The 26058-nt window shown below is 33.1% G+C and overlaps 1 protein-coding gene across 4 annotated transcripts in view; it reads left to right on the plus strand.

Annotated features, from left to right (window-relative positions):
- Window positions 1-26058, plus strand: part of Ten-a (Teneurin-a transmembrane protein) — a 1091387-nt gene that overhangs the window by 169583 nt on the left and 895746 nt on the right. The window lies entirely within an intron of this gene.

Here is a 26058-nt window from a genome sequence, read left to right on the forward strand (position 1 = left end):
CCATGCTATTTATTGCATTTAAGTTGTTACCTAATAAACAAACATTAAGTATCTTATAATGGGGAAAAATAATATATTATTCAAACTTCGAACAAATGACACATAATTATATAACAAATGAAAAGTAATTTGGAATGAGGAAGGCTACTGTTATTTTATTGCACTATTATCATTTCATTAATTAATGATTGAAAACTGTTAGAATAAAAAAGTCGTTATGTTTTTTTTTAAATAGGTACAAAGATATAACAATATTTATTAAATGTCTTTAACAATATAAATTGGACAATAATAACGTGAATAGTGCAAATATACAAATTAAAACAGAAAAAGTAAAAGCTCTGGAAAAAAATTGCCAAAAATTAATTCTTGGTTATTCCAGACATTCGTAATAAAATACAAAATTTCCATCAGGCTCACACTTACTTCTTGATGAAATCCAAACAGAGAAAGGCCTAATTCAGTTAGCATCGATCGCTATTGCCTTTTTTATCCCTTTGGGGCAACATACTTTTAGGTATCGAGGCAGTAAAATAAAAAGAAAAAGATATCCAGATATCTCGAAATCATATTTTTATTATTGCTTGTAGAAAACATGAAAGCTCCAACTATAATAAATTCTATTTTGCTATTGTTGGTTCTGAAAAAAGACATAAATAGTTTATTTTTTATGTTTTAAGATTTCTTTTCTAATTTATTTTTTTAAAGATTTCTTTCAGGTGAATTGTATTGAAATATTATTGAAATGAAATGAAACTACAGGTATTATTATTATTTCTTTAAGATTATTTATTTCATTGCTACTAGTTGTTGTCGACTAACCTACAATTTAGCTATTAGCTAATTCAAATGTGGATATAAATTTAGTAGGACCAATTGGCCCTATCTTAGTCTTTAGTACAATAATATTTATGAATTAACACTGCTGTTTTTCTATTAAATACACCTCACTACACTACACCACACAAGATCAATTGGTTTGATTCTTTTAAGTCTGTGTCCTGTTCTGGTATTATCCAAGAGTAGAATTACTTTAATATTAACGTGGAAATGTAGAATTTCGTTATATCTCCTGGCGATTCGTTTCATTTCCTGGGTTAGTTTGTATCTGGAGGTCTCGATATATTTCTTAGTCAAGTTCAAGTCGATAATTATTTTGCGATATTATAAGTTTTCAGGCTTTCGGTATATGAATAAGCTATATAAATAACATTTGAAGAATGTTAAATTTCATAGAACCCCATTCAGAGATAGCATTAGAATAAATTCCTATACGACTTCTCAATATATACTCGATGCACTGGTTTCACAAATCTAATTTAAGTACTGGATGAAATAAATGTCAATGTTTCGGATAATATAACATATATTAACAAGATTATTTAAATAATCCCTATCTAAGGTCATAAAACATTGTCCCTATATTAAATTTTGATGCATCAGCTGTAAGAAAAATAAAGAAGTTTTACGGTTTTGTTAAAAGAATTAGACAAATAGGTAGCATATGAGTTAACCAAAAGATATTTTATTAGGAAGTTAAGAAGAAAATAATTAGTAATTATTAAAATGAACCATTTAACACATTTCGAAATTGTGACTATTTATAAACACTCTTCTTGTTTTTATAATGCATATTACTTAATAATATGGCGTCCTTTTACTCGTTTATTTAATAATTTGATTTATTATATCAGTCACGCAATCACTGTGTCAGCTCAGTTGGTGATTTTTCCCTCTAAGAAAATTGCGGTATCGTTATATGAACATTAATTGCTAAAGGGTTACTTTCTTGATGCATAAGTTTCATTGCTAAGATTGTTCAAACATACTCTATCAGAACTAGAATATATACTAATATTTGAATAGCTATTTCGAAACCATGAAACTGTTATTAATGTATATATATATATATATATATATATATATATATATATATATATATATATATATATATATATATATATATTAATAACAGGGGTTAACAGGGTGGGCTGCGAACCACGGTCTTCGGCATTAAGCCTACCGACTGGCGAGTGACCAACTTAGAAATCATCCCAGAAGACATCCGGTCTTACCCAGCTTGGCTACTGGTGTAACTGGGATCATTTTCTTTGTCGGATTTTGCACTCTTCCCTAGGACAATCACAAATATAAATTTACGACCATGCTCCAGCAGAATTCGAACCCGCGACTGTAGGTGGACTGTCCTGTCGTCCTTGCCACTGCGCCACCAACCCGTCATTAAGTGTTATTATAAGTAAAATTATATTATCATTAACTTATAACTAATTATATTATTATGCGTATTAACGCATTATATTCATTTCAGTCAAGATCATTGTTGGTTCATGGACATTTATCAGTTGGACTTATGGACTAATTAAAATTCAGTATGAATATATGAAAACTAAGAGCTAAATCAAATAAATTGGAAATGGAAAGTGTTCGTCTATAGATGGTTTATTTAAATTTTAATCAGTAGATGTTTTAAAAAATGTCACGTTATATTCTATGTTAATTTTCTCTTCGTCTTATTTCCGTCCTACAAATTTCAGAGGGCTTCATTTGGACTCTTATTTGATTTGTTAACCTGCATTGAGGACGTTATATTACCATTATAACACCAAGTATAATAGTGTTATTAGATTTGCCATTAACTAATTTTTTAAAGAAACATTATAAATGCAAAATTAACCTTTCATATGTATAAATAAGTTTCTATCTTATGTAATCATAGGTTGATGATAATTTAATATAACAATCGTAATCATAATCATTGACTGTATTTTATAATGGGCTTGGAGAAACCAATTTTCATCGATTACCTTTCGTCATATTTATTATTAAATTATAATTACTTCATTGTATAGCTTGTGAAATCGATTTTCATAAGGCTCTTTTTATATCTAACAGGTCAATTAAAAAGTCCCCGACCTACCATAGTAAAACACATTTTTTAGGCAAAATGAGTTTTTTTTATTTAACATAATTCTCTTCAAGGGTGAAAAATTCTTCCCAGCGAGCATACTTTTGAGATCTCATAAAAGGAAATAGTCGCTGGGGGCGAGATCTGAAGAATGCGGTGGATGAGAAAGCAATTCGAAGCCCAATTCATGGATTTTTGGTACGGTGCTTTGTCCTGGTGAAGCAACACTTTATTTTTCTTCAAATGCGGTGGTTTTTCAGCGATTTCGTTCTTCAAACGGTCCAATAGCACTATGTAATAGTCACTGTTGACGCTCCAAATTATTATTCCATACGCATCCCAACATACAGACACCATAAACATGCCAGCCGACTATTGCGTTATCCCACGCTTTGGAGTGGGCTCATCATGTGCAGTCCACTCGGCTAATTGTCGATTAGACTTCGGAGTGAAATGATGGAGCCATGTTTCATCCATTGTCACATATCGATGCAAAAACTCGGGTTTATTACGCTTGATAATCTTCAAACATTGTTGCGAGTCATCAACTCGTCGTTGTTTTTGGTCCAAAGTGAGGGCGGGAACCACTTTATTTCATTATATGACTTACACGTTCACTTGAGTGCCTTCTATGTGAATATTTTCGATTTACGGTGATTCAAAATCATTTTGTGGATTTTTAAAAATGTTTTCGTCGGTAACAACCTCTTTTGGGCGTCCACTGCGTTCACCGTCTTCGGTACTCATTTCACCACGTCCAAAATTAGCATACGAATCCTTGATGGTTGATTTTCCTGATGCAGTATCGGGAAACCCGGCATCAAGCCAAGTTTTTGCTTAAAATGTATTTTTTCCCTTCAAAAAGCAATATTTTATCAACACGCGAAATTCCTTTTATCCATATTTTTCACAATAACAAAAATTTTTTCACTCAAAATATTATAATTCACAAATTAATGATCCGACAGCCCTCAAATTTATACACGTATCTTTTGAGGCTTAAGGCTAACTATAAAATATATCGGTTTAATTCTAGTAGCGCCATCAATGTGTCAGACCGTGGACTTTTCAATTGATAATCAGATACTTTCAAATATAAACCCATGGAATTGTTTTGTAACCGATGCCGGTTCCATAGATGTCTTAAGATGGAATATGTCGATTTACCTCGATGTTTATGAGAACGAGATGAGAATTTTTCAGTGATTGATCGTACAGGGAATATAATATCGATATTTTCAGAATTGATGGTACCGGCGTTCACTTAACGCCATACACACCACACAATTTTCAATGATTTTTTGCTCTTCCATATTTTGTTCTCTTCCGAAGCAAAACAGAAAAATTTGTCGAAAATTATCGCCTGAGATCTTCATTTTCTAAGCGTAATAACTTTATATTGAGTAAAGTAATGACGCTACCTCTACATCTTTAATATTACGTGGACTATTACCTTTCAAACGGACTATAGAATGGTCTCATTAAATGAGTATTAGATATGCGATTCTAAACCATTGTCAACACGTTTTTATGTACTGTACCAACACAACAATAATTGATAGTAAGGAGTAGTGTAGTATTAAGGATTGTCGATAAGGAACTGAGTCTATAAATAAATATTCATAGTTTTGTGGACGTGTTGTATTGAATGGTGATAAATAAAAAGAACTTATGTCTGGAAAACAACAAATACATGCATAGTTTATGGTAAATAATATACTGAGTATAAAGATACATATAATGGAAACGTTACAAAATTCATATTTTAGAAAATATGCTCATTTGGGTAACCAAAGACATTCGCCGCAGCTGATTCCGCGCGTACTGTCAGAAAAATATGCCTAGTGAAATTTATATGGGAACAGAACCGCTCTCATTGGTGATTCTTAGCGAGTTCTCTCTCATTTAATTGGATCGGAAACATCTGGTAAAATTAATTAAAAATAAAACGACGGACTACTTTGTGTTTTCGACCCTTTCCATTGTCTCCAAATAAAACATCACGCTTCCCGGCACAATAAGAGATTTCTCTCGTACAAAACGCCAACAAAAAGGAATTTATCGAGTTTAATTATTAACCTATTACATCGGAGGGTGGAGCAATTACTTTAGAACGGATTTTGCTTTCGCTTAGACAAAACAAAGCTAGTTTCTGACAAAGAGTCGACTTGGAACCTGGTGGACGTTTAGATGGGGCAGACACGACGAATTTCGAGCGCCGGTATCAGGGTTTCGAGGGAGAATGATGTTTAATGTCAATGTTTATTATTTTATTTCGGTGACAATATATAGTCTATTCAAAGTTTATTAGTAATGCCTCATGGATATTTGTGACGTCGAAACATTGCAATGTTGCCGCATCAACTCTGAGTTTTAGTTCAGTTTGGCTTTGACATACAAGAAAATTCTAATCTAAATAAAATAATTGAAAAAAATGTTACAAAATATAATTTATTTTAACATTATAGTATATCTAAAAACTACAGTCAATTATACAATCACAATAATTTATAGGTATGAATTAAAACCTTCTATCACTATTGCTTTCAAGAATATATTAATGTGAATTATAGCATTTTGATTGAAGCAACTCTTGTTCAAGAAAATCAACCATCAAGGATTGGTATGCTAGGTTTAGACGTGGTGAAATGAGCACCCAAGACGGTGAAGGCAGTGGACGCCTAAAAATTTGTTAGCGAAGAAAACATTAAAAAAATTCACAAAATAATTTTGAATGACCGTAAATTGAAATTGGTTGAAGTATAAGACACCCTGAAGATATCAACTGAACGTGTACATCATATTATTCACGAATATTTGGGTATAAAAATGCTCTGTGTAAAGAGGATGCGTCGCTAGCACACTTTTGACCAAAAACAATGACGAATTCATGATTCAGAGTGGTATTTGAAGATGATCAAGCGTAATAAATCTGAGTTTTTGTGTCCATATGTGACAATGGATGATCCATGATTCGATCATTTCACTCCGAAGTCCAATCGACAGTCATCCGAGTAGATTGCACAGGATGAACCCGCTCTAAAGAGTGGTCGCAACGGTTGGCTGGCAAGGTTATGGCGTCTGTATTTTGGAATGCGCACGGAATAATTTTCATTGACTATCTTGAAAAAGGAAAGACCATTAACAACAACTATCATATGGTATTATTGGATCGTTTAAAGGACGAAATCGCCAAAAACGGACGCATTTAAAGAAAAAGAATGTACTGCTTCACCAAGACAATGTCACAAGCCACAAGTCACAAGTCAGTTAACGATGGCAAAAATCAATTTAATTGCTTCCTCCTCCACCGTGTTCTCCAGATCTAGCCCCCAGCGACATTTTCCTCCTCTCAGATCTCAAAAGAATGTTTGCTGAGGAAAAAAATTCGTCGAATGAAGAGGTGATCGCCGAGAATGAGGCCTATTTCGAATCAAAGGACCAATCGTATTACAAAAATGGTATTAAAAAGTTGAAGTGTCGCTATAATCAGTGTATAACCCTTGAAGGGAATTATGTTGAATGAAAAAAAAATTTGCCAAGAATATGTTTTTTACTGTGGTAGGCTGGGGAGTTTTCAATTGACCTGTTATTGTCCAACGTCTTATACTACAGTTATTATTATAGCTTCAATAGACCAGGGTTGTTAGTTCTAGACCGGGGACTTTTCAATTAACCTGTTGCAGCCGAACACAGAACGTCCTCCTCTTTTGAAGTTGGTTAGAAATAAACCACGTAAAAAGGAGCTGTGATTCAAAAATTTGTTAGCTCAATTAATATACCTCAAAATCTTGACCTTAATAGATTATAATTAGCATAATGATTCGATTTGCACGAAAGGCAAACTTTTATCGTTAGCCTCAAAGAATCGAGTTACGGTTCATAATCAAATTTCGCCTATTATCTAATTTCAAATTATTGCCCTGGCGCAAAACTGTCGCGGAAAAGTTTCGTAACAGATTTTCGTAACTATTTCTCGTACCGTTTCGCAAAATATTCGTCACCTTAATCACTTTTTACCCGTGCACGTTAAACTTTTAGTTTCGGATTTACGGATCTGAAAAATTGGGGAAAAATATCCGCGGAAAATGCGAGAACAGAAAGGTATAAGAAAAATACGTAATTTTAAATCGTTGATACCTTTATCTTTAATTTTGCATATGCTGTACTTTTTATATTTTATCAACAATTTTATTTTGTTATATTTTGGAGTCTCCTTTTTACCAACGAAAGTTGGACAATACCTACCACTGATTTACGTGGGCTCCGAACCACTGTCCTCGCCATCAAGCATAGAGACCTTCCCAGAATATATCCTTTCTTACCCAGCCTAGTTCCTGACGTGACTGAGATGGTTATTCCTTGTCTAATTTTCCACTATTGCCTATAAAATATATCCATGCCCCAGCCGGATTCGAACCTGCGACTATCGCAACAGTAGGAGGACCGTCCTGCCTTCTTAAACAATGCGCCAACCAAGCCGGTTTAATCAACAATTAGTTAAGCATATTAATATTTAGATTATGTTCAGAATGTAGTATTTCTACACACTTCCATTTTTCAAATTTTCTTTTTCTGACATATTATTTCATGCTGTTTTTCAAGCCAATGGCTTGTTTCTTAACTTATAATCTTCTTAAATAACTAAGAAATAAACAAATTTTAGACGGAAATGGCAACTGACTAGAGTAATAAAATGATTTAACATAGATAAATAAGATAGTATTAAAAACGATTTGATAGGAAACCACCTATGTGAATTAACAAATAATAGCAGAACACCTAGAGGTTATTTTCCAGCAAAGTGATGGAGAAGATCCTAAAAACTGGACTGCACATGAACAAAGAGTTATTTTCATCAGATCTACTTCGACAAAAGAAATCAAAAAAATGAAAAAGAAATCAGGATTGAAATAAAACAAATGTAAGTCCGAAAATAGCTACTGGTTTAACCTGATTACTGGTAAAGTTTTAAATCAACTTCCAAGAATAATTATGGTGAAACTTACCGATCTCATTAACGTATATTGTAGATTGAAGTATGTTCCTAAGATATTGAAGGATGCAGAAGTAATAATGGTCACCAAATCGGGCAAACTTCCTCATCATATAGACTTATATTGTTGGTATCTATTATTTTGAAATTACATCAAGAAAATATTTAGTAAGGGCCTAAAATAGAGAATAGAAAAAATTAAAATAGAGAATAGAAAAAATAATCGATTATCGATTAAGTCCATATAATCCCAAACATCAATGAAAAATAACTAGAAGTAAGAAAAGTCGGCTATAATGTCTTCTTCCATATCATTCAGAATTTCGACAAAGTATGGCTTGAAGGTTTACTTGAACCTGAGGCTATCACAGCACTATGCACAAATTTTACAATAACTATCTAATAGATGCTTTAGAATTCAGTAAGAAGTTGCTTCTGAAACATATTCTAAACATATCGTAGCTTTTGCTGATGACACTGCGGTTATTGTCATAGGATCGTGAATAGGCTGCTGAGGAACAACAAATCTCCATTGGTAGATATAACACTTGGTGCACAGAACTGATACTTTGTGCATCAAGCAAAACGAAAGTAAGTCTGAAACCGGAAACAGAGGCATTACTTACATATTAGAATTAACATTACCCAGACCCGCTCACGGCTGGAAAATTCATGTCAAAAGGAAACGTAAAGAGGTTAACATCAAACACAAGAAAATATAGTGGCAGCTTGGAAGGAAGTCCATGATGTCTTCTATATAAGCAAATGTTGAAATCTGTTAGCACTTAAGCAATTCCCCTATGAACTTATGTCAGCAAGAACAACATCTAAATAATCCAGCATTTCCAGAGTAGAAGCACTGAAGAACGTCGTTGATGCATCGTGGTAATGCCATCCATAGAGACCGTCAACTGAAGGCTTTTGACAAAACCTTGGCTAAATTTGCTAGTATCCACGAACAAATGTTACTCTATTATATGACCGTCGAGGCCATCTAGCTTCTGGAACATACAAGCTAAGTAAGAACACTCAGAAGATGAAGTCTCATGACTTAGTGAAATATTGCTAGTGGAATGCGGAGTATTGTGTGGGTTGTGCTGCATGATAACTTTAGTGAAGTTAACTTAGAGTTAAAATAAACGGCATACTAGTGAGTAGAGACATTAGAAGTATAAAGTACTCATATAATTGTTGTCCAATGTTGAGTAATTTTTAGTGCGGTAAAGAATTTTGATGATGTTAAATCTTAAAGACTTATTGCTGAGAATGATTCAATATTTATTTTTATTTAGTGTTATGTTGATATCAGAATGGAATATTGGATACCAATTAATTTATTTACTGTTAAATTTTTTTATTTATATTAAATAGGAATGGATTGACGCTATCGCTTATACAGTTATTCGGCCAAGTCATCACTTCTTTCCAAGTTCCATAACCTGCACAGTTTATAGGAATCCAAGCAGATCATCTGGATATCTCTTTTGAATTAATTCAATAAACCGGAATTGATTTATATTTAAAGTAACATAAAAGCTTACAAGAAATGAAGATAGATCAACCTTTAAATTTGTAACGCTTCTCAGCTACTCTAAGCATTTCATGATTTAGTATATAACGATCCGAGATCTTTGCTTTTAAACAATTCTTCTAGACTGAGCAGAGCATAAGCATTGTACTTCAGCGTGTAAATAAATCAAAGGCGTTTTGAATTGCTGAATATTAGTTTAGTTTACAATAATTTGGGCAGAAGCTAACAATTCAGAGTGTACCAAAGGGGAACCGTAATAATTTAGCTCCTCAGCCACATACATAGGCATTTGGAGTCACCAAAACTTACTAAACCATTCTGTATAGTCTATATCATGGACATTTGTTAAAAAAAAAACTTTAATTTATAAGATCCTCAAGGGTAAACTGGTACGTGAAGGTACAGCCGATATATTATAAACTATCCAGCTGAGACAACGTCCACGTAATACCCTAATCACAGTTTAATTGAAAAGTCCCCGGCCTACCATAGTAAAACCCATTTTTTGAAAAAACTTTTATTCAACAAGAATTATGTTCAAGGGTGAGACACTGATTATGGCGACCCTCCAACTTTTCGATACCATTTTTGTAGTACTATCTGTCCTTTGCTTTAAAATAGGCTTCAGTTTCGGCGATCACCTCTTCTTTCGACGAAAATTTCTTCCCAGCGAGCATTCTTTTGAGATCTAAGAACAAGAAATAGTCGCTATGGACCAGATTTGGAGAATAAGTGAATGAGGGAGCAATTCTAAGCCCAACTAATGGATTTTGAATTTTGCCATTGTTTTCACTGATTTGTGACACGGTGCATTGTCTTGGTGAAGTAGCACTTTCTTTTTCTTCAAATGCGGCCGTTTTTCGGCGATTTCGCTATGTAATAGTCGCGTCAATGACAATTATTCCATGCGCATACCAAAAATACAGACGCCATAAACTTGCCAGACGACTGTTGCGTTTTCCAACGCTTTGGAGCGGGTTCATCGTGGGCAGTCCACTTAGATGACTCTCTATTGGACTTCGGAGTACAATGATGGAGCCATGTGTCACCCATTGTCACATATCGACGCAGAAACTCAGGTTTATTACGCTTGATCATCTTCAAACAGTGCTCCGAATCATCAACTCGTCGTTGTTTTAGGCCAAAAGTGAGCTTGCGCGGCACCCACTTTGCACATATACATGTACACGGTCAGTTGATATCTCTAGATTGTCTGCTATTTCACTGAATTTCAATTTACGGTCGTTCAAAATTATTTTGTGGATTTTTTAAAATGTTTTCGTCGGTAACAACCTGTTTTGGGCGTCCACTAAGTTCATCGTATTCGTGCCTATTTCACCACCTATAAACTTAGCACACCAATTCTTGATAATCGATTTTCTTGGGGCAGTGTCCGGAAACTCGGCATCAAGCCAAGTTTTTGTTTCAACTGTATTTTTCCCTTCAAAAACGATATATTATCAACATGCGAAATTCTTTTTAACCATTTTTTTTTTCACTATAACAAAAGTTACTTCACTCAAAACGCTACAATTGACATACTAATAATCCGACAGCTGTCAAGCACACCAATTCTTGATAGTCGATTTTCTTGGGGCAGTGTCCGGAAACTCGGCATCAAGCCAAGTTTTTGTTTCAACTTTATTTTTCCCTTCAAAAAGCGATATATTATCAACATGCGAAATTTTTTTAACCATTTTTTTCACTATAAAAAAAGTTACTTCACTCAAAACGCTACAATTGACATACTAATAATCCGACAGCTGTCAAGCACACCAATTCTTGATAGTCGATTTTCTTGGGGCAGTGTCCGGAAACTCGGCATCAAGCCAAGTTTTCGCTTCAACTGTATTTTTCCCTTCAAAAAACGATATATTATCAACATGCGAAATTCTTTTTAACCATTTTTTTTCACTATAACAAAAGTTACTTCACTCAAAACGCTACAATTGACATACTAATAATCCGACAGCTGTCAAGCACACCAATTCTTGATAGTCGATTTTCTTGGGGCAGTGTCCGGAAACTCGGCATCAAGCCAAGTTTTTGCTTCAACTGTATTTTTCCCTTCAAAGCGATATATTCTCAACACGCTAAAATCAATTTTTTTCACTATAACAAATGTTACTTCACTCGAAACGCTACAATTGACATACTAATGATCCAACAGCTGTCAAATTTATATACACATCTTTTGAGGGTTAGGGCTCAAAAACTTATGGATTTAATTCTAGTATCGCCATCTATCTGTCAGGCCGGGGACTTTTCAATTGACCTGTTAGATTCTTTATGACGAAGGTGTTATATACCGCAAATAACTATTTATTCAGATTAAAGGGTGTGTTTAGTCTAGCTGTGAGATCTAGTTAGAGAAGTGTTAAAATTAACGGTTATGTTTATATTAAGACGGAATTTAATCGGTAGTAATTTCTGTACAGTGGTACCGAATCACCATTTCTTTCCATTAAAAAACTATAACTTTCAAGTAAATTCTTGTTTTTTGTTTCAAACCCTACATTTTTCCTAACTTATATACATAATAGTTTTTTGTATACTTTGTACGTTGTGATCGTACTATATTTGAATTCACACCAAATCGAGAAAGAAATCATAAATTTAACAAGAATTCATTATCGTAAAACTCAATATTCGATAAAAGGAACAAACGATAGGAATCGAGTGTATTCTCGTTGGTAAAACTGCCTAAAAAATTGCCTCACTTGGATATCATCATCGGCCCAATAAGCCTGCGAAAATGCCTTCTCCTCCAAATAAAGAGAAATTGGCAAAATGTAAGTCACGTGCTGCTTGTTAGTGTCGGTTCTTGCCATCAATTACCGGCCATTGTTAGCGATATTATAGGCCAAGTCAACAGAAACCTTATAATTTTGCCCATTATCCGGATATAACAAGATATAAAATAACTACATTGTATTTCGAGATCTGGATTATTTTTGTCGAGGAAAAAGGTTTTTCCTTTCTATCAATATCCTATCGTTGTTAGTTAATATTGGTTATTGGGATAATAATAACGTGTTTATTTTAGTCTATAGCATTTTTCTGGCTGACAAGTAATTGAACCGTGATGTAGAGATGGTTCTACATGGTATTTTCAGACAATATATGTGCTAAGCATTTTCCTTCCTTTGAATATTTCTCGTCTCATGTAAACGTTTGGAAAAAATTGATTTATCAAGTTCTATGCTACCGGAAAATTCTTTGAGAGTTTGAACTGGTTTCTCGTCAATAGGTGTGGCAATTAATAGTTTTCTAATTTGTTTTTTAGACACCAAAATCTACACGTTTCAATTATCAAATCCAACAATTATGATATAATGGAAGAACGTCAGTAACAATATCTAAAAGTATTTGACAGACTTCGGCTGAAGATTTCTGATAATCAAACAATAAAAGTAATGAATATTGAAACTAAATTTTTGGGCATCTCATGATAAGCCAGTATACACATTGAATAACTAAATAATACTAAATAAAAAATTCTTATTTTATGTAGAGAAATATTAAGTTTATAAAATTTAACAGTTTGGTTAGATTATTTAATAATAGTTTACATGGAAATTTGCATTTTCACCAATAGATATCGTTGATCAAAATGTATGCAGCACCTAATAAAAATTTTAATTTAGACATGCAGAAATGATTCTTTATTACATAGTGTCATCTCAGAAATTAGAAAGGCACAAGGCAGCTTTTAAAACGTATATATTACTTACAGTTTTATTACAGCATATTGTCTTGTAATCTTCTGGCAAGTGATTATTGCCATTGTAATAAATTGAAAGTAAAGCATTATTATGTTTACAAAAAAACAGTTAAACACTGTATTATACATTATGTTCGTAAACAATTTGAGCAACTAAAAACTGAGAGAGCTTTATCGGCCAAGTCCTGCAACAAAAACACCACAATTCCATTAGAATAGAGTTTATTTTAGGGCTATAATGTAGTAAAATTGACGCCGAAAGAGACCAGCTAAAATTACTTGCCTCAGTTCCTCGGAAAAAAAACCCTATCCGAGGTTCAATACAAAAAGTGACATATGTTCATCAATCATAGTGAAACATACTTAATTTAGTAGAGTCGCATTTTAATACAAACATATTTTAAGAGTGTATACAGATTTATGTTTACTACTAATAAATAGAGCAATATATATTGAAAACTGAACGCTTATTTTTTGGGTTTTTGATTGTAATTTAATATAAAATTCAAGATACGAATTTTTTACTCCATCAAAAAGAAAAACCTTTGACAATGATATATGTTATAAAATTGAGTGGAGCTTCCTTTGAGAGAGGTTTATTTATAAATGCGAATCCTCCTGTATATCAGGAATTAGAAAAATTAATCACCTGCAAATTAATAAATAATATAATTAAACGCTTTTAAACTGAGATATAATTATATACAAATGTGTGTTATAATAATAATTATATACAAAAATTAAGTGCTCTGTTTTCTTTTTTTAATGATACCTATACCATTACAAGCACTTTTTAATTATTTGACTGGATATTAGTTCAATAATTTGATCAGAAGTCATAGAAACATCTTCTGGTTCGTTATTTTTATATGATGCTATGCTGGAAATGAAAACAACCAGACTTTATTGACAGAATATGATGTAAATAGTTTTTTTATTCCGATATTTTTTTATATGGCTTCTTGTTATTCTGAATTGCAGTGATCAATATTCTTCAAGCAACTCCAAAGGATGGGTGAAAGGCTTTTTTAATTTCTTCAGGTATCGTAATAAACCTTATGGTATTAAGACAACTTTAAGACTTCTTTTCGGTGATTGATTGTATGAATTCCTAGACTAACACCAGCCAGAGGAGGTTTTGAATAGTACCCGAATAATCGGTAACTCTGTGAAATACGAAATTGAATTGATCTCCTAGTATAGAAAGTCTTGGATTGACTAGGTTTCTAAATAGAGCGTATCAGATTTTAAAAGCACTAGGAATGCCAAGCTTTAATGCCTTGAATATTGGATCATAATACCACACTGTACCGAAGGTACTAGTATAAATTCACTGTCCCCATGAGGTTCTTGTCATTAAAACTACGGTGTACTTCGTGCTCTACACTCACAGATTCAAGGATGGACAAGGATTTAGCTTATTATTTATACTATTGATTTTGGACGGTATTTTTTGTAGCTTCGACGGAGCATAGAAAATTACTTGATCAACTTTGTTAGTGAATTCAGAATGGATGATACCTGGAGGAAGCTCACTTGTATCCTTATAATCTTCCAGATAGATGGAAATTATTGCAATAAGCTTGAAGAAGAAGCGTTTGTGAAGTTTTGTTAGCTCAGTGAGCTGTTTCTGAGGAATATTTGTCTTATATATTTATTTAATCGGATTGTTATAACCTAGTGGTCCGGTACTTTTCGGAGAACGAGCTTCTGTATTACTGACGCTATCATTTTAAGAGTGGTTAAGTGCCCTTTGGTAAAGTCAAGTGAAAAAAGCGGTACCTGCAGCAAATTTCGCATTGGTAATATATTTGCTTCATTCATTTGAGAGAGAAATCACTGCCAATAGCTTAGATTGTTGTCTATTTTAGCGAAGGGATGTCTGTTTTTGATCTCCCTAATAATACTCACAAGTACATGCTCCAGATGTTACCAGAATGCCTATTATTTTCTCTGGTTGCATTTTTTTAGTTCGGAAAATTTCTTCTGACTTCTCTCTTTTCTGGAACTTGACATATAGTGTCCACTGTGTGTAACGTAGCTCTGTCCTGCTAAAATATCGTGGCATTCCGATTCAAATCATTCAATTTGGAGCAAAAGCTTTTGGTCGACATCGTTTGGTAGCACTCACCATATCGTGGACCTCATAGAGCCTATGACTATTCTACTAAGGCGATCTTGCTGGCAAACATAGACTTCCATGAAAAAAAAGGTCATTCTGGTAAACAGACGTTGTGATAACAAACTGGTTAAATTGAAAAATATAGCCTTCAAGGCCTACAACCTGGACCCGTCTCACTGGAAAAAAACCCTACTTAAGAATCCCTTCAAATTGCTTTAAATATACTCTCTGTTAGTTGCAAGCGTTTTTTAAAATCATCAAGGGTAATGGCGTTATCTGATGCTATCGAGTGAAAAACAACCGGTCTCCCAGAGATACTCGGGTACCATAAATCTTTTAGTCGAAACCAAAGTCACGCATGATGTTATCGTAAAGAGAGCGAGCTCGAGTATGTAGCACATATCGTAATAAACTGGCAGATCCCTTGTCATGACGCCCGATTTGACAAAAACAAATGCGGAGCGGCGAATGACGACGCCTGCTCAACCAGATATCGATAGCTGAAATTAGACGCGCCGAGAAAATGAGACGAGAAAGACGAATAGGATATATACATACGTACCATCCCCCGTTCCTATATTTGATTTAAGAAAACTCGCATAAGTAAAATAAACCGTACGCGATAGCTCAAAGTAAATTAAATGGAATACGAATTGGGGAAAATGCTATAGTTCTTGTTAAAGCTCTAAATCGAATTTCAGCGAAATTTATCCTGTTCACGTTTGCTTAAAATGTTCTATACATATGTTTAGTTAATAATATTAGTGGGCGTTGGGAAATATCGACTGGAAATAATCAAACCATAATACTATATTTTACTAGATGTACAGAAAAGTCATTACCGTTTTTCTTCTCAAAAATAAAGACACAATTTTCAAAAAATTTTAAAAATATTTTCTCTGTATTGGTCATTTGGTTCTATATATCTTGCCCGACTTTCAGCCAATTTATGGATACCATCACAAAAAAACTGTTTGTACTTCAAGTAAAACCATTCATCGAGCTATTTTTAAACTTCATTCAAAAAAGTGCTGTTCCTGTGCAATGGCGAGTATCCCATTGCTACGAAAAGTTTATCGAGGCTAGGCCTGGAGAGTACGACGGGTACGTTATGTCCCATTCAAGTTGACAACACTTTACCGTGTCTTCGAATGCATTCTGTACGTTTTTTGATCAATACATGGTTCAAATTGATCATTTGTTGTCGGTAGTGATCACTATTAGCTACTTTACCAGGTTTCAACAGTTCGTAATAAACCAAGCCACTCTATTTAGGGTATATTTACAGATATACAATATACAATACATTTGCATCAATTATAGTGTACAATGCTATTACAAGTATAGAATGCGAAGAACAATATAAATACATGGTTGGATATAAAGTCTAGAATTAAATGTGTTTGAGAAATAGTATATATTGCAAGATGACAGGTAAAATATGTAAAAGCGTACAGATACATGAATATATGAATGCTACGGTACAATGGTCGCACAACCAATAACAGTGATAAGGATAAAAGACACAAGAAACGTAAACCAACTTGCATGATATTACAAAGTTGCACACTGTTATATTTCTAGCAGCAGTCCTGTTGCAGTTAGAAAGTTAATCAGCTTGTCCAAGTTCTTTAGTATAAGACACTGGTCTATCGTCTCTCCCAGGTTGACCAACAGTCTCTGTGAGTTGTATCGGCATTCAGTTTGTATGTGTTTGATAGATAATGGAACACACACACAGGAATCAAATTCGATCCACAGTCGTGGACTTATTCCCTTATGACTGAGCATCGAATATGACTCACGACTTTTGATTTTAAAAACCCCATAAGAAAATGTCTGGTGCTGTTAAATCCGAAGATCTAGCTGGTCATGCTATATCGCAACTTCGCGAAATTAGTCTTCGTGGAAAAACGTCATTCAATAATTGAAATGTTGAACGAGCTCTGTGTGCTGTGGCCCCGTCTTCTGAAACGACATGTCTTTGTCTAGTCACTATATTTTATAGGCACATCCATCTTCCATTTTAGGCACAAGAAAATTTCGAATTTGTCTTGGTATCGTTCAGCAGTAACAGTAACAGAAATACCTTGGTCATTTTCATAAAAAGGGAAAAATTATGTTTCCAGCATGAATACCAGACCAAACAGGTGATTTTAGTGGATACAATGATGGTTTATGAATTAATTGAAGATTCTATGTTCCCCAAAACCGACTGTTCTGTTTGTTGACGTGGCCACTGAGAAGAAAATGGACTTCATCGGCCATTAACAATTTAGACGATCAAGATTTAGATCTTCAATTTTACCAGACAGCATTAGGATTGCATTACTGTACTCAACTCGTTGATCAAGATCTCTCGGTACCAGTTTTTGAACTAATTGAATTTTGCACGGTAACATTTTCAAATCAGTTTTTAAAATTCACCTTAAAGTACGTATAGAAATATGTAACTGGGAACCATGTCTCCGTATTGTTGTCTCTGGAGACTCTGCAACACTATCGCGCACCAGAGTCACATTTTCTCAAGGTCAGTCTGCTGTCTTACAGTACTGTCGAAAATTCGCATGTAAACGATAAATTGTGGTTTTGTGAGGCACTGGACGATTAGGATATTTTTGACGCAATTTCCGTTCAGTGGCAATAATAGAAAGATTATTTCCAATAAATATTGTCACTATTTCTGCTCGTTCTTGTGACGTAAATTTATCCATAATAAAAGTTGGACCTCCACACAACACAATGGTTAAAGCGAAACTGTGATAGACGTCACGTCACCACGTTGGCACGCAACCAAAATAGTTGCGGAACTTTTGGGCCACCCTTTGATGGCCATCTATATGGACGTACGCAATTCAACTATGGGCATCTTCCACAAAATGTAATATAGATACACTAAAACTTTTCTTGAATAAGGTCCTGAGAATTATTGTAGGAGCACCCGGGTACTACAGGACTTATTACTTACTCAGGAAAACAAGAGGATTAGGAAGAGGCGTGACGACAGACCCCACTCTCATGGCAATATCGGAGTAATACAACTTTTGGATACCACTAGAACAGGACGCAGATTCAAAAGAATCATTTATAAATATAACATTTTTCTTATATATCTTGAAACGCGAAATATTAAAACTGCATCGAATCTTTTGTCACAGAGCGCTTGTTGAACAACCTCTCGTATTAAAAATAATAAAATAGACTCCCTCGTAAACCTGATCGGATTCATAAACAAGCAAAAATGGATTGGCTGATTCATCGGCACGGGATTTGTGCAATTGTATTTTATAAATTCTGCCCCACGACTCGACGGAAGGCAAAAAGAAGGATTTTGAAATGGCGTTTTCAATAGAGAGCTTTAACGGGAACTCGGTTTTAACCCATTTAAGAACGGTCTCTAGATAAATTTCTACGGCACCGCTTGAGCGTAAGCCCTCTTAACTCAAATCGGGTGAGAAGTGTTCTTTCGCTGCGGAGTAGCGTATTGTCGCCGTGCGACACTATATTTAGATATTGACGGGCGGCCCTTTCCTTCGCCATTTGTTTCTGCTAAATGGGTCGGAATATCAAGTTATAATGGAAGATTTGTCATAAGTTTGCGGTTATATGCGTGAGGATTACTGCCACTTCGTTAAATATATTAAACGGCGAGAACGTCGCTGTACATAAGGTATTATATGTTAATATCGTATGGGGATGGATCATCGTTTGCTGCTAGCTAATGCCCGCTAACAAATTTGTTTATCTATCTAGACGTAAAGCGGTGTTATTAAACAAATAGTTTATAAGTGTGAAAGGGTATTGAAAAGTTATAATGTACGTACGACTATGTAATTTTTTATATTGGTTTTTTGTTTACAAAAGACATTAATACACACAACGCACAAAACACATCTATTCCACACACAACAGTTTTTCATGGAACGTCCTTCTTGACCAGCAGTATATCTGCAATTAATTATGAATAAATATAATACCAACAAAATAATGACCAACAAAATCTAATCGAATGCTATTGTAACTTTTACCTGTATCCAAAAATGTTTGTTGTCTTTACGCTTTTTTTGTTACTGTCTTGCCAATAGTGCCACAATGAACCAGTTTAAAATATTCGTTTGCTGCTATCTATATCGAGTATGTTATTTTTTATATTTGTTTTTTGGTGCATATATATTGATCAGTGATCTCTTTTCAGAAATCTTAAAAATCAATACGAATATTGGAAGTCAATTATAGGGGTGTTCCGTAAAAATTTATATATATATATATATACAATCCAAATTTCTCAGAAGTATTGTAGGCACATCGTACACGATTTGTTACTTAACAATGAGACTTTCAGATACCGATTGTGAGTGACAATCGGTTCTGATATTCTGAGTGAATATCAAGAGAATCGCAGGAAGACATGAGAACAGACTCCATATTCTCATGACAGTATGGAAGAACTACAACCCTTAGATAATATCAGAACAGGATACATACACAAAAGAATCAAACCATTTGATCATGTGATTAAGTGTGGTTGATCTTGTGAGAGCTGCAGTTAATATGACAGCACTAGTATATATATATATATATATATATATATATATATATATATATATATATATATATATATATAAAGTATTTTTTTCTAATCTATCTAAATAAAATAATTGAACAAAAATGTTATCCAATATAATGTATTTTAACATTATAGTACATCTAATATATATATTATCGAAGGACTTAAAACTACAATTAAGAACACAGGTATTAACAGTTTGTAGGTTAGATTTGTTTTGTTTACATTGTACTCTTTTCTACCTCATCCATGAGGTAGATTTTCTAGGCGCGTTTTTTAAGTAGTGGTATCCCCTTGGAGGCCTAATCCACCTAATTAACAATTGTATATCTGAGAAATGTATTTTACTTTCATTCCTTCGATGGTGTGTTTACTTGTCAAGTCATCTAGATCACCTATCACTGTATATTTTATTTCTTCTAATGTATATATGCTATATGTGTACACCATTTTTCTTAAAATTAATCAATGAGTTCTCTCTAATACATTTACCGTATCTACAAAAGACATTAATACGCACAACACACAAAACACATCACAGTTTTTGATGGAACGTTCTTCTTGACCAGCAGTATATGTGCAACTAATTATAAATAAATATAATGACCAACAAAACCTAATCGAATGCTATTGTAACTTTTACCTTTTTCCATAAATGTTTGTTGTCTTAACGCTTTTTTTGTTACTGTCTTGCCAATGGTGCCACAATGAACCAGTTTAAAATATTCAAGTTTCATCAAAATACACAAATTCAAATAGTTTACCTTCCTTGGTCTTATTTTATGCCTTTAAAAATTGAATTCTTTTAAAGGTAATGTCTGGAAAGTCCATTAAACCTCTCCTAGAGTTATCTTTATACCGTTTAAACCCTATGACCTCTAAGAGTGTATAAAAAAGCTGCATGTCCCTAATTCTTATATGTATACTTTTTCAATAAAATTGTAGGGACTTATATTATTTAATATCATCGGTAATTACCTCTCTAACGAAATTTACTGGCAAAAGGGGGGGCTCTGATTATTCTCCAACGACTAGTAACAGTCTAATAAATACATATGTTGTAACAATTATGTGTGATATTTGTTTACTTAGAAAATTCACATTTTGTTGCATCATAGTTCTCATGATGATTGGAGAATATCAATGGGTCAATTAAACTATCTTTTAAGTTATAAACAATTTTTAGAAAAACTGATATATTAAACACTTTATCATTTACACACTTTTAAAGGATCGATATCTTAGAAAGTAACTTATTTAAATATTCGGAACTAATGCATATGTTTCGAATATTTTTGTTATCATAAATAAATCTGACATAAATAAACACCAAATACATAGTTACATTAGATTCTAGAATAGTCTTTAAGGCCTTTTTATATTTGATTATCTCCTTCAACTAACTGAAAATATTAGCACTAAATTATTTTTTAATATAATAAAAGGTCGACAGAGCTAGAGCTCTGAAGGTGATGAAAGGTACCAGTTTGAGCTGATCGATTCTTCATCTTACTTTTTGTCACAGTACCATTCAAGAGTAGCGTTAAGTCACTCTATACAGTATAACAGCATATTATAAGGCTATACGGGTTTTAATTAACAGCTATAAACATGTAGAGAATTATATATTGATCTAAATTAATTTTAAAACAAATTAAAACGGTATTTTTCGACGTAATAGCGCGTTTAGTATCGTCATAACCGTAGAACGCGAAATTAAATAACACCCGTATATATCCGAAACGGAATATCTGACTAGTTATCAAAGAAAAACAAAAAGCAACCACGGAAAACGCTCACGAATATTACATAACTGGTGCAATAATAAACCTTTCTATTTTAAGTACCTACATAGTACATTTACTACTGTCGGTTTAGCATTTCAAATGAGGACAAATAATTTCAACGAATTTAAACAAAGGGAATTGGAAATAAGGTGCGCGCCTTCGCCAACTAAAAATACAATTTATGATGATAAGTCACATTGCGCATTTGGCTTGATTAATAATGCCGTAGCTATGAAAATTCGATGTTGCAAATAAAGTAGCTGAAAATACTATTTCTACGGTGAAATATGACCAGGCAAATAAGAAATTTGCATTATTTAAACCGAGCGGTGATTTTAATAAAAAACTATTATTCGGATGTAATTGATGAATTTAATTATAAACAGGCGTACATAATTTAAAATTTGCGATCTCATTTTATAGCAGTCATTCATTATATTACCTGTCAGCTGATACAAGCAAACGCTGTTTGATATAGCTGAGATTTAAAGACGCATTTTTCGGGAATTTTTGTAAAAGTTGGGTTTATATATATATATATATATATATATATATATATATATATATTAAAGTCTCCTTTTACCAACTATGGGTTTATCTGGACTGGGCCTAAAGTTTAACGTGGTCCCCGAACCACGGTCCTCAGCATTAGGCCTACCAACTGGCGAGTGACCAACTTTAGAAATCATCCCAGAAGACATCCGGTCTTACCCAGCCTGGTTACTGGCGTGACTGGGATCATTTTCGATGTCGGATTTTACACTCTTGCCTAGAACATTCACAAATTTTAAACAATCACAAACATAAATTTACGACCATGCACCGGCAGGATTCGAACCCGCGGCTATCGCAACAGTAGGGGGACCGTCCCATCGCTTTTACCACTGCGCCACCAAGCCGGCAATATTCAGTTCTGATAAATATGACGATGGATAGATTATATCTATAACATCTATTAATATCTATTAGACTATTAATATATGCCGAAAAAGCGATATGTCCTAGAGACTTTGTTGTTACTAACCATTTAAGTGTTTTCCTGTAGGTTCTAAAGGAATTGTTACTTACCAGGACTGAATCTAGGACTGGTATTTTATAAAGGTTGGGTCTACAATATTCAATTCTGATAAATATGACGATGGATGGATTATATCTATAACATCTGTTAATAATATAAGCAGTCTAAATTAGTTCAGAGTATATATTATATTTTATTCCGGAAAAACGATAATTCCTAGAGACTTTCAGGTGATTTCACATTAAAGTGTTTTCCTGTAGGTCTTAAGGGATTTTACAATTTCCAAGACAGGACAGTCCTCAGACTATTGCAATAGAGCCAGTACCGACATTGCAGATACATTGTAAACAGGATTTACAAGCATGCCCCAGCATCGATATAAATTTATGTTGACGATTCGTTACAATTTGTAATGTTCATAAGGCAAGAGTGCGAAATCTAACATGGAAAATAATACCAGTCAGTCTAGTAACCAGGTTGAATAAGATCGTCTTGTGATGATGATTTCTGGAGCACATGGTAAACAGTATGGAACTGGACCAGATAAATAATAGTTGGTAAATATGAGATATAACAGAAAATAGATTAAATTGTATTTATTTTATGTTAAAATGTATGAAATTATTTGACATTTGCATTAAACTGTGACTTTAAAATCTTGACGTAATATGCAACAATTATTGACATTTATAACTAATGACGTATAATAATATTTTTAGTACAATATTAACCTATAATGAATATATATATATTCATATATATAATATATATATATTCATATATATAATATATATATATATTATATATAATATAATATATATAATATTATAAATAATATATTATATATATAATATATATATATATATATATATATATATATATATATATATATATATATTAATATTTGGACAATATTATAAATACTTTATAAATTTGTAAAATTAAACAAAAATCAATTTAATTAATAACAAGTAATTTAATTATAAATATTATTAGGAAATACAGTCTATTCATATTCATTATTCGGGCAACATGAAGATTTTGCGTCGATAAAATTCGTTTTCCTTGGAGACGATCCAACATTCGACCCACTTTCTAATACGCTTAAAAGAACGAAACAGTAGATGAACATCCGAAAGAGCAATATCTGGAGAATACAACGGGTGGAGTAGAGTGGCCTATTCAAGCCTTTCAAGGCACCAAAATAACGTTTGCCAGTTTTTAACCTGTAATTATTATCACTAATGTTTTAAATAATATTGCAGACATTTGACAACTTTTGTAGGCTGAAGCGGTTACATGATCGAACGTATCCGACCGTATCGTATCCCTTTTTAACTTGAATAAAATCAGAAGGAACTTATAGTCTCAGTTTAAAACAAATTTAGAAATTTCGATAGGCAATACAAAAAACATCGTGATAATGTTGAGTTCACTGTTATTTTGAATAGACTATAGCACTTTCCATATCAAAATTATACATACACCGTTGACTATTTTTTTTTTGCTATTTATATTTAATATAAATTTTCACCGAATTCGTTTTTCACCATTCCCAACAATATTTTCGTTATAAATAAGAAAGAATAATTTTTGAAGTTATAATAAACGCATAAAAATAATTTATACTTACAACTCAATAGCAGTTGTTTGAGCGAACTTATGACACGTGTTGAGTATTTAATAGGTTATGTAAATCACTTAGTTAACTGATCTTGCGAATAACAATCAAAATTAATAATTTTATTAGTTATTAATAACAAATTATATTCAATAATATTAGTTATTAATAAATAAATAATAATGTTACTTGAGAATATATTTGATATGAGAGTTACACTGAGATAGCAATAATGTTTATAAACACTAATAATAGCCGAAAACTGCAGAGGGAGTGAGGGAAGGCTTATTGTTTTAGAGAAATAGGAGACCATCTTCGTTGTCATCTCTACTTCGTGCTGTTTACTGGTTGAGAAGTGACCATTGGGATAACTTACCAATTGATAATAAATGATAAAATTATTAAAATGACTATTAAAGAGCAAGGGTTGGTGATAGAAAAGTGAAAATGTAGAGTTGTATGTATTTTTTAATGTCACATAATATAGAACAATAAAAAATAATATATATATATATATATATATATATATATATATATATATATATATATATATATATATATATATAACCGATAAAAGTAGGGTTTATAAAGACGCTCTTTGAGATGATTTATAGATGTACTATACGTTGTCCGCCCTAGAATAATAATAAATCTTCGCAATTTTTACATTCACCCAACAAAACACCCTTGAAAATGATTTTCCTCTGTTTCTCTCTTTTTCCGTCGCGGACAAACAATATATTACGGGACTATGACACTTATGGTTTATTTATGGAAACTGCCAACGAAATTAATTGGTGTCAACCGCAGAGAGCGATAATGAGCCAACACCAATAAGAGCTTCCCACTCGGACAACGGCTCTGCGTGGAAGTAAGTCTATAAAACATTCCTAGCTCTGAGCCATGTGCGCTAACAAAGGACGTGGATTTCGACACTATATTTCCGGCGTTTTTGCACGCTCCGAGAGATGGCGATCTTATATTAACTTTATAAATTTCGACAGATAAAGTGCGACCGTCGCAAACTTTGAGTACTTGCTATGTGGTAAAAATAGACCGAAGTTTTATTCAGAAGATGATATGAGATAACTTAATATTTTAATATCATTTTTATTTTTATGCCAACCTAGCAAATTTCTTTTTTGTAGAAATATAGTCCTTTTTATATATAAGTTTTGTTTATATATATTTTTTCTTATATATTGTTGCAAAATGAGACAAAATCTACACATGTACATTCACCCTTTGTAGAACAACTTGTCTCTCATTAGAATTTGATCGACATTTAACATGAAAAAACAATAGTGACAGAACGCAAGCAGCTTACTAAAAACTCAAAACCCATTTGAACCTACGGCATTGAACTGTGGGGTTCTAATTGCAAATCTAACATAGATATCCTCCAGAGGTTCCAGAATAAAGTGTTGCGGGTTTAGAACCCATAATGAATGTGATTCGAAGTGTTAGTGCAAAATACTCTGAAAGACTGTTAGTGCATCCCAATACACCCGCCAAGCAGTTAAAAGTGCGCAATGACAGTGAAGTGCGTAAGCTCAAACGTAAACTACCATACGAAGTGTTTAACAGATACATGGAGTGAGATATAATAATCTTTAGATTAAAATTAAGATAGAGTTAGGATAAGTTAGAATAGTACCTAGAATAAGATTTAGATTATAAATTTGCATAGCAGATCTCTTACTGAAGCGATCTTCTACATATCAGTAGAGTTATACAGTATAACAGAAATCATATCATAATACTTA

The sequence above is a fragment of the Rhynchophorus ferrugineus genome, unplaced genomic scaffold (genome assembly GCF_030347505.1).
Source record: "Rhynchophorus ferrugineus isolate W39M unplaced genomic scaffold, kcgeb_rfMv2 rfM3, whole genome shotgun sequence".
In the NCBI taxonomy this organism is placed as follows: Eukaryota; Metazoa; Arthropoda; class Insecta; order Coleoptera; family Curculionidae; genus Rhynchophorus; species Rhynchophorus ferrugineus.